Here is a 10,416-nt window from a genome sequence, read left to right as displayed (position 1 = left end):
ATGCTAAAAAAATAAAGTGTTTTGTGGGCACAACTATTAAATATGTTTCACTCTTTTTTACCCCGAAAACCAACTATATCATGTATATTACTTTGAATTTTTAGATACAATAGTGTTCAAATTCTGAGATAACAAGTGTATTATATGTAAAGGGTTCGTGGTATATCTGAAATATCTGACAACAGAGTTTATGCTACACTAAAAATCAGTCAAACACATGTTTCCGTTACACCGTGGCAATTTTTAACCCAGAAAACAAGACTATATTAAAATGGTGCTTTCCTAAATTGACTTTGATTTTTTGGTGTTTTAACTTCACTTTTAAGCGAAGCATTTAGGCTATTTCGTGGCGGCCAGTGTTAATTGATGGAAGAAGCCAGAGTGCCTGGAGAAAACCACCGACCTACGATAGGAAAACTAACAACCCTAGTCAATTAAGATTCGAGTCGAGTGCAACCGCGTGAGCGTTGGCCGAACTCACAACCTCAGTGTTGACTGGCTAGTGATTAAAGTAATGACTATTTCGACCACTCGCCACCGAGTTCCTTTTCGGCTAATCTAGGAATGTAATAGAAAATAGAGCAATTTGGTATGCTGTGTGTTGATGTCGTGAACGTTGATAAAAGTATCCACTTATTTATTGAGGTGTTCAAATATATGACAATATACAATTTTGATTTAATCAGAAAACCCAGCATTATTAAACACTTTTAAATGATGAAGCATCGAAATGTAGAAACAAACTTTTCAGAATGTAAAGAAGAATAAAAATGGTGAATCAGTAAATCTTCTTTAAACAATATTGAATACAATATTTCAATATCTTTAAATATGGATAATGCTGTTCTTCGTGACATCAAAAGTAATTTTTGTAGATGATTAATAAATGTTATTGAAAACTAATGGCCTGCAGATTCTCCTTTGAGTTATTTCAACAAGTTATGAGGATGACAGATCACAAATGACACTCCGTAAATTTTATGGACACTATCACGAATTTGTTGATCCATACGAAGTGTCTTGATCTAAACTAACTAAGTAGTTATCAAAGGTACCAGGATTATAATTTAATACGCCAGATGCACGTTTCGTCTACAAAAGACTCATCAGTGACGTTCAGATCAAAATAGTTGTAAAGCTAAACCAGTACAAAATTGAAGAGCATTGAGGACCCGAAATTCCAGAAAGTTGTATTAAATACGACTAATTCCAATCTATTTCTGGGATAAGAACATCCTTAGTTTTTCAAAAATAATTAAGTTTTGACAACTGGAAATTTATCAAAATGACCATGTAATTGATATCCATAAGAACATTTTTTACCACATATTAGATTCTGATTTACCATTTGCGTCGTCTGGTATTTTTATATCGAACATTGCCTATTAACGAATATGACTGTTTTGCTGAATGTGAATTCGCATTTAGACGTGTTACTGTATTTGTTTATACAACATTCATGTATTTAGTTATGATGTTGTATTTGTATTTCTGCTTATCGTTTGTAGTTGTAATTCTATCTTTTTTTCTATTCGTATGTAAAAGTTCAGATAATGAATCACCCAGTTCATGTGTAAGATTCTAGTTTAAAGAAATTAAACGTACAGGATTTAATTGTTTAACAGTTTGATTTATAAGAAATATCGACATAGCTAGATAATACAATTAATTATTTTATTACTAACACAATTATATTAATGATTATATATCGATAGTCTTGTAATTGTTATAAAATTTATCTAATACCATAATAACAAACCTGAATCTTGAACTTAATCAAACTTTTAGAAATTTACTTGTGACGTCAATTTGTGATATCGATCCATTCGTGTGACAGACAATGTTCTGTTGTGCTGCTTTTATGTGAAGTCCTAGTTTGCTTTATATGTTCGTTTTTATTCTTCGTGTTGACATGAATATCAATTATATGGTAATTTTTAATAAATTACTGTTTGCAAATGTATAAATTCGAATTACTAAGGATTTTCTTAACCCAGGCATAGATTACTGTAGACGTATTTGACACAACTTTTTGGAATTGTGGGTCCTCAATGATCTTCAAATTTATACCTATTCGGCTTTTTAACTATTTTGATCTTAGCATCAATGATGAGTCTAATCATGCTAATGTAAACGAAATGCTCATCTAGCGTATCAAATTGTAAGTTTAGTACTTTTGATAAATATTGTCGAATGTTTTCCATTAAAATTCAACTAACATATATGATAAAGTCTCTATAATGTAGCAATAAGTTATAAAAACTTCACATTATCTGTTTCTAAAAATGCGGGTCAATGACAATTTTTGTAAAGATTGAACTAAACAATAAAAAATAAAATTTCCCAATTGGCAATAACAAACTATCAAACGAATTGGATTTTGAAGTAAATTATAGTTTGCATTTTTATCAAGGAAAATATTGACCTCACACAGGCCATTATTTTATTACTTGCAGCATATTAATTGAAACATGGTATCGTTTGGATTGGTTCTTTGAAAGAAAGAGCTATCGTTTCTTCGGAGTTCAGTTTTTTTGTGATTTTACCTTTTTTCTGAAACAAAATTTTCAATATAGGCATATAACTTTCAATAATGATTACGCAACAAAAATCATTTTCTAATTTGTTTATATTAATGTACCTAGTGCCCTTTAAATAGAAGAAAGAAAGGGAAAACATATATTCAATGATTTCATATCTTTAAGTCGATTTCGTCACCTTTACGAAAATAATAAACAAAGGTTACAGCATTATACCAATAACTCGAATAAGAAGACAAACTTAAGTAATAAACACAAATTGAGGTAAATGTATGAATTTTAAAAGGAAAAAATACTGGATGCGCATACACGGAAACGTCTTCATCTATGCGTACATGAACAGGTATAAAATATGAATATTCACAATTGTGTGTCCATCAATAAATACTCTTTGATTGAGCTGAATTCAATACGCTACCTTCATGTCTGTTTTCGTTGACTGCCTGAATCAGGTTTTGTCTTTTCGGGAGTATGCCGCGAGGCATCAAAGTTTTGCACCTCTCCATACTACAAAATGTTTAAAAGACTGTTGATATGTGGGTGGATATGTTTTGTTCTGTCAATAACTTCGCCATTCGAACAAATGAACGGTGAATATCATGAATATTGAAAAACTTAAACATGAACAGTTTATACATGTAACTTGTTAAAGTTCACTCTTAAGTAACATATGTGTTATTATATCGCAGTGCTGTTACGTTTTGGTATAACTGTTCATTTACCTAAACATTTTTTACTCGCATACGTTTACAATTAAGCTAGTCTCTGTGCATTTACTCTTCCTGTGGGTGATATAATGAGAATGCATATGTCAGCATTGATAAATTACGAAGGCCTTGTTTGATAAATCCAAACTATAGTTTCACGTCATAAATTATACTAATTAAAAAAGCGTCATTAAGGGATAGCTTAATATTCACAGATATTTTATCTTATGCAAGCACTGGTTCTTAGATATACCCTTCATACTGTATCTCATAGACAAAACTTGGGAAATTTACCGGTATAAAAACAGTTGGGTAGTGTTCGCTTTGACCCAAAGTGAAGGTAGGGGAAGTACAAAATTTCAGTAATATTGTTAAGTCCTAGAAGTTCAAAGCATATACTTTTAGACTTATATATATACTAGAGTTAATTGTATGGGATCGTCTATATAAAGTATAATAGTTCAGGCACTGATATACAAAATAAAATGAAAAAGTATGATAGTGACAAATCAGACACAAAGTTTAGCCTCTATCCGTGTCCAACAGAATTAATAGGATTCGAAAAAACGATTTCCAAATATCTATCCGACTATAGTATGGGCTAGGTTTCTCGTTCATGAGACAAGGTCAATTTTTTTTCTTCAAAAAAATCACATTCCAGATTGAACTAACATTAAATATTGTCAAATCAACAAACTTCAATATTGAAAGCCATAAAAACACCTACTCGGTGATTGTTATAAATAATTGAACTTTAGTTGTTAGTTTAAATTTGAAAATATCTATAGCAAATTCACCTTTCCTTTATTTACATTGTCATGCAATACCTGTCAAAATATCGAGTTTCGATCCTATCAAATTAGCGATGGTACTAATTGAAAAGATCAAACAGTTAATGTCTAGATTTAAGCTTTATTTTAATAATAAAATAAAAAAAATCCAAATACCATACTTCACTTTTCCTCAATTTTTTTTAATCCGAAAGTATTGGAATATGGCTTAAAGTTTGTTGTATTTTAATAAAATAAGTATTAAACAAGTTTTCATCAAATTCTAAAAACCGTATAACATGTGAAGTGGACTCTCTCAAATTATATCTTGTGTTAGACAAATGGTCCAGGGCATAACATATATACACAGTAATATCCTTTTTCAGTCTATTAATCAACCTTTTAAACAACTTGAACCAAATATGAAAATTAACCAAATTATTCAATTACTTACCAAGATAGTTATGTTCACGTTGTATAATTTAGCTCATTAGTTCCAAAGTAAAAATTGAGACACTAACTCACATAAACAGCTTATATAGTTGACTTATTTTATTCGTCAGCAAATTTAGAGTTGTATATCATCTACTATGCAATCTTTTTTCATACGGTGTCGAATGTTGAATTCAGTCTTCCGCACACTTTAAATACACGCCCACTTGACTGTTCATTAAGTGATACTCCGCTTTTATCATGAATATCTTCTTTTATTGTTTATACCAGTTCGACGGTCTTAGTTACTAATTAAAAATCCCTGGGGTCAATCCAGTTAAATTAACAACAGATAAAATTCATTGTGTTTCAGAAAGTAGATATGATTTTATCATTATATCTGTTCTAAATCATATATCACTTAGAAGACAAATCAACAGTGAACTATACATTACATTATCTACAAAACAAAAATGATCTGTTCTTTGTTCTTTTGTACGATATAAAGATATCTGATAATCATTCATACGACCGTAAACAAACAGAAGATTACAGAAAGCTTTTCAAACAATATTTTTTTTTCAATTTTGACTATCGTTTTGTTCAAACAAAACAATAAAGTACACGCATTTACTTTTTACGAGCTTATGTGACCTTTTCCAAACAAATGACAAACATTGATTACCAAAGGACGGGCAACACGACGAATAATACAAGTGACGCGTGAAACCTTTCTGTCTAATGTCGGTCATTGGATACTTCTATATTTCACACTGGTTTATTTAATTATCACAGTAACATGAGTAAGTTTCGGTTTTGTTCGGAATTAAAATGTTTAAACCCTACAGTTTACAAGGAAAATTATTTTTAAATCTTTGAGCTAAGATATCGATCTTCTACTATTTAATTCGATGTCAATTACAAGTGCCTTAGCTACAATGTATGAAACCCAAAAAATCCAATTCTGAATCATTTAAAACATAGTAATCTATCACTATTTCATTATATTTGCTTAATGTAGTTTACAAGATATAAGAAATTTTTATGCTTTTTATCCTTAATGTGCTATTATAAGATGTGATTACCATGGTTTATCGCGACCATAACATACTGTAGTTTTACCAGATATCAGGAGTTTGTACTGTCCAAGTTTGGTTGAAAGTCTTGTAAATGTAAAGAAGATCATTATACTTAGCATTGTTTTCCTGCATCGATTAACACATACAAAATTATCCGTTATTTCATAAAGAAGAAAACAATGTCTTACGTTGTATAGTTAGTAAAGTCAACATATCAAATATTATAATTGTTTCCATTTACATTATATCCGAAACTTCAAGTGATCTACCATCAAATAAATTGTCACCTTAATCTGGAGTGGTCCTATGTTTAAAAAAAATACGATTCTTTCAAGTATATTTGTGTTTTTTAAAGGTTTTGTATTTCTTTCTGTTTCGTGTGTCTTAATGATATATATGTTGCATATATCTAATACAAGGCATTTAGAGTAAACCAATCAAACATTTTTGTTTTATTTATGGTTGGTGTGAAAGGTTTAGAACGTGATAATTTGACATACTTTTATCTTGACTCAACCACTTGTACATCTCATTGGGTTACAATGTAAGCACGCATAATTTTCCTAACATCACAAATATCCCGATTGACTGGAGTATTTAAAAATTGTGTCTACAGTAAATACCCTTCTAGTTTGGCATTTTCGTGGAAATTTTTATCGACAATATTACCGTTAATAGTTTCAAGATGAATCCTAGGATTGAACATGAAAACAGAACCTGCATATTAGGTACAATGAATAGTCGCCAACGTGTCTTCATTTCTTTTATTTATAAATATTATGTGAACCATTGACAAACATACAATAAAATTTATATGCATACCAATGTAAATTATTGATGAAGAATATGTTTGTATTGTATGATAACATAATTCCAAGCATAGCTTTTTGAGATAGTTCTGTCACGATTATATATTAATTATTGATCATTCCGGATTTTTATTTTGTATTTACATTTGGCCATTTAACTGTTTTTAAATATTTAAATTTAGTGTAAAATGTAGAAAGAAGCCAATTTGAGGTTACATGTAATACAATTATTCAGAAAAAATCGCGCGCCCCTAAAGAGTCATTTATAGACAAATCATAAAAATTAAAAGCCTGTTGTCCTAATATTAGCTGTAAAAAAGTCAATGTTCACAGAGAATTCCATACAAAAGCAGGTGTATATTCTCAGTTTTTAACCAAACTACTGAATAAGCTTGTTTTGTTAACAAACAATTTGATTTTAAAAGGTGAAGGGACAATCAATAAAAGCCATCATTACAAACTACAGTAAGAATTGAGTATTCAAAGTGACCATATTTAATACCAAACACTAATTTGTTCTCATCGGTACATAAATATCAATAAAACGGAATTTTATGCGTTTATTTTCGATCTATGAGTTTGACTGTCCATCTGGTATCATTCGTCCCTCTCTCATACAAGTGAGAGGTTAACTAGCTATAAAACCAGGTTTAATCCACCATTTTCTTTGATAAGTATTTAAATTTAGTGTAAAATGTAGAAAGAAGCCAATTTGAGGTTACATGTAATACAATTATTCAGAAAAATTGACTGATTAAATCTAATACTTTTTTAAAGATGCAAACCTAATTCGTATTTTCGCAATGGCATTATCTAGTTTTTTCGCATTCTCCCTTGCTATATTATCTTTCTCTCTCTCTTTATGTTATTCACGTCAATAATACTAGAACACACCCGCAAAATCGCGGGCATTTTGAGCGTGGTTGAAAGTATGTAGTGTTGTAGGTAGAATTTTTGTAAAAGATTTAATGGCTGGAGAACTTAAGGAAAGGTATCAAAAGGCATAGGTATTTGGGGACAGGACAACTGTTTTTCTACCTCTCCTCCTTTTTTTCCAAAATTCCCATTTTTTTTTCTATTAATTTCAATATGAACATTTAGTAAATCATGAACATTCACTATAAATAAAGTGTATTAGCTTTTTACTATCAATTCTCAGTTTACTAATCAATCCACGGCGGTCATTAATAGATTATATAGAACCTTTCTATTTAATATACTTAGTGACCCGATGCATTTTTGTAAAAGATTGTATGACTAGAGAATTTCAGAAAAGGTATCAAAGGGCATAGGTACTTTGGGACAGGACAATTGTTTTATCTAGCCCGGCTCCTCCTTTTTTCCAAAATTACCATTTGTTTTTTGTTTTCTATTAATTTCAATAATATAAACGTTTATGGTCGCTTATTTGTATATCATGAACATTCATTACAATAAATAAAGTGTATTTGCTTTTTACTATCAATTCTCAGTTTACTAATCGATCCACGGCGGTCATTGATACATTATATAGACCCTCTCTATTTAATAAACTCTGTGACCGCCGTGGATAGTAAACTTGAAAATGATAGCAGATAGCAAATATACTTTATTCAAAGTATATGTATGTTCAAAGTATACAGAAAAACACAAACCGGAAGTCTAGTGTGACTTAAAGTTCCGTCCAATGACGAAAACAATATCCAGACGCCTTTTTATCCGTTTTTCTCCCAAAATAACTCAATCTGAATAATCATAAGAATGGATGACAAATGCGTCTATGCATTGTACTTATAGGACACAGAGGTATTATGATTAATTTATTGTGGAAGAAAGAGAAGCGACACACAAAATGAGGTTTAATCGTTTAAAAGTATAGATAATGAAAATATTACACTTGAATAGCACAGTCGTTATTTAACAGTAGTACAAAAGGCACGTGTTGACACCATGACACACCAGTCGGTACAATATCACTATAATACTAAACATTTAAAAATTTTAAAAAATATAATATACTTAGTCTATTATTGCGTTTTTTTCCACTACTTAACTTTCATGCCAAAAATTTAATCATCAAAACGATGAATATCCGATCGCAGTTAAGGTATTTATAAAAAGAAGAGGTGGTATATAAAGGCAACCGTAGTATACCGCTGTTCGAAATGATTGCCAATGAGACAACTTTCCACAGGACACCAAAATGACACAGAAATTAACAACTATGGGTCACCGTACGGCTTTAAACAATGAGCAAGCCCATACTGCATAGTCAGTTAAAAAAAACCTGAAATGACAATGTAAAACAATTCAAAAGAGAAAACTAACGGCCTAATTTATGTACAAAAAATGAACGATAAACAAATACGTAACATATAAATAAACGAGAACCATTGTCGACAATTATATTCATGATTTGAAAACATGTAAAATAGGAGGTAAAATTGGTTGTAAAACAAACCAACGTAATACAAGCTCTGCGTGACATATAGATAACATTATTCACTGTTCTACTTCATTTATTGTTTATCAAAGAATATTTAATTAGAATTTTCTTTTCACAAGAAGTTTATTATGTCAAAACTTATACCGTAAAAAATAGCATTTGACGACATCTAAAACTTAGTTCGGCATGATTGAAAAAATATTAAGCAGTTTTTATATTTTGTGATCACTTAGTAATTATGAAATTGAAAATGGAAACAGGGAATATGACAAAGATACAACAACCCGACAAAAACAGTCGAATATATTTAAATAAAAATCAGCGAATAATGGGTTGCTTAAACGAATTACGTGGGTCCGACAAAAATTCTACATAACTTATTTATAATAGCATAAACCATAACAGTACGCTTTGATGTACAGCAAGTGTTTGCTGAAAAAAGTTAATACTATATCAAAAATCAGAAAAATATTTGAAAAGTGTTTTCATTCCGCAATTATTTTTGTTCATGTTTAAATGTGTATAGATGGTTGTAAAAAATATATGTTCACAGAGACTTCTACACAAATACAGGTTTATATTCTCGTTTGTTTAGGAAACTATTGAACAAGCTTTTTTTCACATACATATGAAAATTGAATTCAAAAATTGCATACCTGTGTGTTATTCTATTTTTTCATCATATTAACCAAAGCTTCAGATGAGCTTTTTTGAAATCAAACTACGTCCATATTCGTCGATAGTCTTTGTCTCAGTCATCAGCATATCCCTTTCCCTTTTCCCTCTCTACTCAGCGATTTGTAAGCAAACTGAATACATGCATATCTTCTCAGCAATACACATTAAAAGACGTTTTTGTCCTACTCAGAGGGTTTTGCAAATTGCTCACTTGAGGAAAAAGAGGAACGAAAGATACCAGAGTGACAGTCAAACTCATAGATCGAAAATAAGCTGACAACGCCATGGCTTAAAATAAAAAGACAAACAGACAAATAATAGTACAGAAGACGCAACATATCTTTCACAACTAAAGAATAAGCAACACGATCCCCACCAAAAACTGGGGGAAATCTCAGGTGCTCCGGAAGAGTTAGCATATCCTGCTCCACATGTGGCACCCGCCGTGTTGCTTATGTTATTACAAATCCGAATAATAGTTAAATTCGGTAAGTCATATTCGTGATAGGGCAGGGTATTGTAGTTACGGCATAAGGAACATATCCGATATCATCTGTGAAACAGTTATTCCATAACGGTCAACCAAACGTAAAATTTACAAAAGGATGAATTCAAATTCACCAAAATAGAAGATAGGGATAACATAAATTATGACATAACTGCTAAAATGGAAGAACTAATTCCTCAATAATGCCGTTCCATATACAGTAACTGTTTCATCCTGGTGTAAAGTGGTAATCATATCACAATTACATACTTAACCAAAAGTTTGTAGAATATCATCCAATAGAACTAGAACTTTGGTCTTATAACAATATGTTAAAAAATCCCCTCCGTCAACTTGATAGCTTGGGCTGTATAAAAGGCAGGTAATTTAACAATCGTAATAAGGAAAGAACTATAACTCTTTCCTTTTAAAGGAAAATAATACCAATGAAGTACGCAAATGTAGCATATGTAAGGCGAAAAAGACCAA

Source organism: Mytilus galloprovincialis, chromosome 11, assembly GCF_965363235.1.
Source record: "Mytilus galloprovincialis chromosome 11, xbMytGall1.hap1.1, whole genome shotgun sequence".
Classification (NCBI taxonomy): domain Eukaryota; kingdom Metazoa; phylum Mollusca; class Bivalvia; order Mytilida; family Mytilidae; genus Mytilus; species Mytilus galloprovincialis.
Note: the sequence above shows the minus strand (reverse complement) of the source record.